Below are 7,261 nucleotides of genomic sequence, written 5' to 3' on the forward strand. Positions count from 1 at the left end.
CCAGAGAAAAACGTTGTTTCCATAATAATGTGGAACGCGGTGTATTTTTCACTATAAATCTTTGGGTTAAATCCATTGTTTTCTTTACTCATGCAACCACCCCTTCACCAGATGAACTGAGCAAATCAAGCCCAAAATTTCCAAAGAATACCTGTATGTGAAACCACAGAGACCTAGCAGTTCTTCTTTTTGTCTTAAAATATTACTTTAACATTAGATGGTCTGATGTTTCTGCTGCAACTGCAGCAAGTATGGTTATTGATAATAAACTTCTGATCATTTCCCATCACTGAATTACCACCAGAAAGAGGAATTAATGTGTCTTAAAACTTGCATTGCTGTGGATCACATCACAACTAGCAGTGTGTTTTCCAGTTTGCCTTTAAAGAAGACCGTAGAGCTGTGCCGTCTCGTGGCGCGAGCCCTTTTCATTCCTGGACATCTTAACAAACAGGCAGTGGTGCTGCTGCTAGAATCAGACCCATATTCTTGAGGCTTTCATTCTTAACATGTGCTCATTACAAAGTATTGTCTTCTTGACTGTAATCAAAGCAATACCATGGCTATTCCAAAATACTCTGGTATACAGTATTACTGCCAGTTCCACACATGGGTCCTCCTTGGCATGGAAAAGTTTGGAACCCCTGCCCCAAACAAAATTCCCCTCCAATCTGACTCACTGCACAACACTTCATGACTCCTCACAGTGGCACTTCTCACATGAATGAGGGTCACATCAATGGTAGTTAACCGAGCAAAAAACAATTTGACAATCAGCAGGGTAAAGAAAAGAACAGTACATCAGTACAGTACGATAGGATCATACTGTATCCTATCATACTATGGGTGAACCTACAATTCCTAGATGAACACTACCTCACACACACTGTAAAATGTGCTGGGAATCTGTAAAACAGTGGATAATTGCCAATTGTTCGTTTCCAAATTAATTAAAACACAAATTACATCCTAATGCTAAAAGCCTGGCACACTCTAGCTACGAGCAAAACTTCAGTGTCTATGACACATATGAATTAAGTCTGACAATGAAAATTGACACCTCAAGGAATCAGCTCTGAATGTCTGCCCATACAACACTGCTGCACAAACAGCATGTTATATGATGCACTGCAGCTCTTTAGCTGTGTGCTCTGGGCATTGTTGACACATCCTTAAAACCTCCAGCAATCAAGTCCAAACAAGACTAAAATAAACTCTCTATTATATGCACCACCTTTTGTTTTCATTCACTGGTCTCTCTCTCTCTCTCTCTCTCTCTCTCTCTCTCTCTCTCTCTCTTTCTCTCTCTTTCTTTCTCCAAGCTTAGCATGCTCCAAAGCTTTAGTTGGGCAGGACGCCCTCTAGAGGACACACAGGAGCTATAGCAAAAAGTGACACTTGCTCCTGTCTCCAGTTCAGTCCCGGGCTCTCTGACAAAGACTATTTTTGTCCCTTTGTCCATTTTTCTGTCAGCAAGCAACACAAAGAACAATGGAGAATAGAGAAGGGGATCTAATCATATACACTCTTCCCGTTTGTCGAGTGCCTGCTGACTGCCCGGAAGAACAGCCAGGCCAGGCCAGGCCACAGAGCTGCACGCTCACTGACCCACTTTGACTCAAGTTCATGTGTTACAATAGTTCAGTGTTACAATGACATATCTAACAATTCCCATTTAGGCCAATATGGAACACATTAGTGCTCTTCAAAGTACTTGGCTGCCATTATTACTCTATAGAAAATGAAGCAAGACAATGATAAATCAAGTTAAAGAGCACAATGTAGCTTTATACCTCACATTTTGGTTAACAAGCAGATACAATACAGCTTCACTCTATTAACAATGATAAGCGATACAAAGGCAAAAAGTGCTTAGAAAGCTGTATCCAAACAATGTTTAGTCCTTTCCTGGATAGAGGGACTATGGCATGCAAAAATGTCATATTTTCTGTTGACTGAAACAACCACTGGTTGGACTGATCTCATCAATTCACTCCCTCTGTCAGGAAAAGCATCTACAATCAAACCATCAGAATGTTGGTATTATTCAGAAAAGCCTTTAAATAACATGTGACATAAAAACCCATGTCAGTTTAATGGGCTACACTTTGTGCAACCAACATTGTTAGGGTTTTTTCTGCATTCGCAATTTTGTGGTGACTGGCTTTTTTTCATTAAAACACCACCTCTCATCAGAGTCAGACATATCTTTTAGACATGAAAACTGTCATCTTTCAAAGGCAGCATTAGATTAATTTGACATTGCCAATGACAACATGGCATTTGTGGTGGTGAAACATCTGACTGTGGCACATAAAGAGTTGTCTTTCTCAATTAAACAATTATAAGAATTTTAGGGCTGTAGTCAACCAAAGAAAAACTTGGTCAGCTAAAATCGCACCAGATCATCAATTAATCGATTGGTCGTGGGACAGCCCAGAATTAAAAAAACAAACAAACAAAAACTTCATGTTATTTCTACATCAAACTTATCACTGACAATGTAGTCAGTGCATTTAGGTGGTAATTAAAATTCAAAATAAACCCAAAATGAACTTAAAAATCCTACGATTTTTACAGTATATCCACCTTATGTTGTAATTAAATAATAATCCTTTTTAACAAAAAGTTGCCAAAATGCTGACTTTTTTGACATGTTGTCAATTAACAGGAAACGTGTATAAACGTGCTTCACTGGCTTTGGTGGGAGGGTCCTAGTGACATTGTTTTGACTTTCTGGGTATTTAACCTGTAAATAATTACCCTTAAAGGCACAATACATTTTTATATAATAGTAATAATAGTATATTTGAATAGTTATATTCGTAGTTATTTTCTTTTGTAAATTATATTTTGTAACACTAGATAACCGAAAAAAATAATAACACATGACATCTCCCCTCTCACCCCTGCAAAAAAATGGATTCTTCCAATTAAAGTAGCATGTGCGATTGTTCGACCAATTGGATTTTGGTCGGACATGAGGTCATCGACCAGTCGATTTGAGGCCGTCAGCCCTAAAGAACTCCTATAGTTTCCTGAGAGTGCTTGGTTGAGGTAGAAAAACAGGAACGATGACATTGTATTAGTTGAGACCTTAAAGCAACCAGAGTGCCCTATGATATTGAAACTATTATTTTCAGCTGTAAACATAAAAGTAAAGTGAGAGTTACTGTTTCTTTAGTTTTGAAGTCATTTCTATGTAACAGACTGAAAACATTTGTACATTTCTTGTGAGTTTTGAAAACACAGAAGTAGGGTTGGGTATTATTTGGGTTTCGTCCAATACCGGTACAAAATCAATACTTTTTAAATGGTACTGGTGCCTAAACGGTGCCTGAATTTATACTTTTAAGAGAAAAAGTGCGTTCAAAGTTGGTGGGTGAATAAAGCTGGCTTAGTATCATGAATGACTCAGAGTAATATCTTAAAAAGATGCCAACAGAACAACAGTTAAGAAAAGGAAGAGGCTAAAGCAAAATCAATATGTTGGTGTTGCATCAGAGATTAAGTAAATAAGTCAGTGAGTGTGACTGTGTCTTTGGTAGGAAAACCAGGTTAACTTAAATTTCTCTGGACAACAAAATAATTCAAAGATGTTCATGGTCTTCTGAAATAAAGCAAGAATGCATAAATCACATAAAATGCATGATGTATTTTGTGCCTTTCATTTGGAATGGCATTGGGTTGTGTCAAAGTAGCATAAAATCTGTGCAGGTAGGTATCGGATGTGTTGGTACCGGCAATGTCAACAGGCTCTTTGCAGCTGGCACAGCAGCAGAGAACTACCCTTGGGAGGCAATAAATGATTTCTGCATTAAGAAACAGTACCAAAAAGGCCATGTTTTGAGCTAATTTAGGATTATGCCAAGCATAATTCTTAAATATCTAGGCAAAAACAAAGTTTAAAAAACTCACCAAGAAACAGCAGCAGGCAGGAATGAAAAATGCCTCTATTTAAAGCCTGGACGAGCAGTGTGTGACACAGTGCTCATGTATGGTGTACATAAAGAGGCCCAGTTTGGTTTAGTACAGTTTTGTCATTGTCTAGCACATTAAACTCTGATCTTACCTGTGCTTCCTGCCCATGCCCGTCTCACCAACCCCCAGCCTCTCCCACTGTGACGGGAAATCTGTCTCTTTTAAGAGATCCAGATCATGTGGCTCAGCTCAGTGGAGCTGGTTGTTTGGCTCCCAAATGGTTCTTCATTTGGTACCAGTTTGGCTTTTTAAATTTGGATGACATAACAACAAAGAATGGAGGAAAGTGGCACTTAAACAGGAGCGTATTTTTTTCAGTTGATAGTCTATCACAATTTCAATTAAAAGCCTGTTTGTGACAAATGAGGATCTTTTTATGTCACAGGGGTTTAGCTAGTCTCTCAGCTCAGCACAAGACTCTTCAACACTTGTTTCCCTTCATCTGGCTAGAAGACGTTAGACGTGAGAAGGTCTGCGGGACTGAGAATTTGTGATATTGATCACCTCCATTCCAGGTAATTCAATTAAACTTTGGTAAAAATCACTTTTTTGTAAAGTGTCAGGACTGTATTCAATGTATGTGGAACTTTTCTGATGATAATTGCAGTATAAAGATCCATTTAGAACTTTAAAGTGCTAACTTTTCTCCATTTCATCCCTACAAATAAGGCCATTAGCTTTAATAATAGTAACTTCTAAAATCTCTGCTAAAAGAAGGTGTCAGACACAGCATACAACTGAAAAACAACAGCCTTTTACTTTTCCAATAGACAGTATCCCCGAATTGTTAGACATAGGCCTGATTTTTACATATGGGCCCATTGTTTTTTTTTTTTGTTAACACCATTTAAAAATGTATAGGGCGAAGAGATAAAAGCTACTTCAGTGTCCACAGAGGTCTCTAATCTTGATACAAACCAGGGTAGGGTTGCTTACAAGGAATATTAGGAATTCGACTTCGGTATACTGTGCCAACATGAAACATTACAGCTTGCAAAAGGTGTCTAATTCAAGACTTTTGCTGCAGACTTTAGCACTATCACCACCTGCTATTTCAGTCTGACAGCCTTTCTTATTTCCAGCAACAGGTGACTGCCCACAACTACCCCTTTGAAAAATGTGCAGGGGGCTGAACTGGGCAGCTGACAAAACAAAACGCTCCCTGGGTGGCGTTTCGGTCAGCTAATGTTGAATTATGCGAGCCATGATTAAAGACCACGTTTATCAAGTTTCTAATCGTACAATATATGTATAGCTGGAGCTAAATTTGCTATGTGACATGAGCAGAGTATGAGAGTTAGCCACCCCGTTAACAACGCAGCTATCCAGCTGTGTTCATCAGTCCATCACCACCAGATAAAGCAACAACAGCAGAAGGCAAAAACACCGAAGACAGCGGACAAGTGACCGTGTATTTGTTGGTTCGGCATGTATGAACTGCACTTTACCACCTAAAGCAAACATTAGAGCTGACGCTGGCAAAGTCAACGGGGTTTTCAGTTAACTGGTTACCGCTAGCTAGTTAGCTTAACTGTCAGATGACCGTTGATTTAACGGTCAGAACCTAGCAAACATACACTTCGTCAACTGAAACACTCGACATCTACTGTTAAAAGTTTCATTAACTTGACTTTTTTTCGTCACTGTTGACGACTTTAGCCGTTTGAGGATAGTAAAGTAAAGCTATAATAAGAGGTAAGTTGCGAAACGTTGTTCACAAATGATGTAAAGAAAAACAACCCGCTATTAAAGCAGGAACGAGAGAAGTTCTAGTGAAATGTTAGTTTGCTAAAACAGAGAACCTTACCTGGTCTTGTATCCTCAACACAGCCATGTTCTCCTTGTTCACCCTAAAGGAGGCAGCAACTCGCCCGGGAGTTACTGTGAATTAGCCGGGAGAAACTGAATGAGGAGGACTGAGTAATCCGGAATGGAGTCAACAGCGCTGAGTCCCCCCTCTTCCTTCCTGCCATGGAGAGAGTCACCACATCATGGGACAGAAATGTCAAACCGGGAAAGTGAGGACCTAAACATTGCAGCCAACAACAGACTGCACGCAGCTTAATCTCTCCACACAGCTCATTCAACAGGGAGAGTCCATTTAAACGCAGCAAATCCCTAATCTCCCTGCATTTTCATTGACATTTAACTAACCACTGCTCCTAATGCTCTTACGTGGCTTCAAGTGCGTGAAACGTGCTTAATTATAATTCCATTAGTGTGTTATTCTCAATGACCATTATGCAACTGACATTTAAGGAATTCCATAGAAAAAACATAGCCACCTGAAACTTACACAGACAGGACAGAAACAGTTTCTCCACACTGCAATAAAAGCAAGAGATATGTCCTGGGATCACAAAGTTACAGACTGAACGCCTGAATTAATTTAAGAGGCTAAAATGTAAAATTAGAAAGTAACAAATATGTCACATTCCAAGGGTGACAATTTTCTGCTTCAGAGAGGTCATGAATGAGTGCTTTCATACTGGTCCATGACCAGAGTGAAAGACCGATCAGTATTCTTGGATTTGAGAACTAGGGGAGAATGGGGTGAGATGAGCTAGTAAATGTGTCGACCTTTGCAACTAGCAGTGTCACAACACTCATGTATGGTCTGTTTCCACAGGTTTGGCTCCGTACTGTTTTGTTGTTTGACGCTTGATGCTAGGAGGACTGCAGGACTGAGTATTTGTGATATTGATTGCCTCCACTTGACTTAAACTGTGGTAAAAATCCCTTTTTGTATTCAGTGTATGCAGAAATCTTTTAATGATAATTGCAGTGTACAGGTCAATGGAGAACTGTTGAGTTCTAACTTTCCTCTGTTCCTAATGTCCCCCCCTTCATGACTCTCAGCAGACAGGATCACATGAATGCAAACAACCTAGGGCTGAACAGTGTGGTTCCAGTAGTAAAAAAATCCCATTAATCTTCCCTGTATAGGATTTGATTATTAGCCTTATTATCAGAAGTATCAAAGTTAGACTGACTACGAGCTACCTGAGAGAGAAATGTAAACAAAACAAAGTTTTATATCAGCCTCATTTTAAGAAAAACATAGTTCATATACAATCTCAGCCAAAAACACTACAATCCAACCCACAATCCTGCAATGTTACAGCGACATCTCTGATTGGTGGGGTCTCCAGTTACCATGGAAATGTCTTCCGAGCCCACAATAAAGGCTGCCAACTGTTGAAGACTACTGTTGAAGACTACAATACATGCTGCTGCAGTATGAAGCAATCAATATGCAAACTAGGATACATCATCATCA

This window comes from Cheilinus undulatus, linkage group 16 (genome assembly GCF_018320785.1).
Source record: "Cheilinus undulatus linkage group 16, ASM1832078v1, whole genome shotgun sequence".
In the NCBI taxonomy this organism is placed as follows: Eukaryota; Metazoa; Chordata; class Actinopteri; order Labriformes; family Labridae; genus Cheilinus; species Cheilinus undulatus.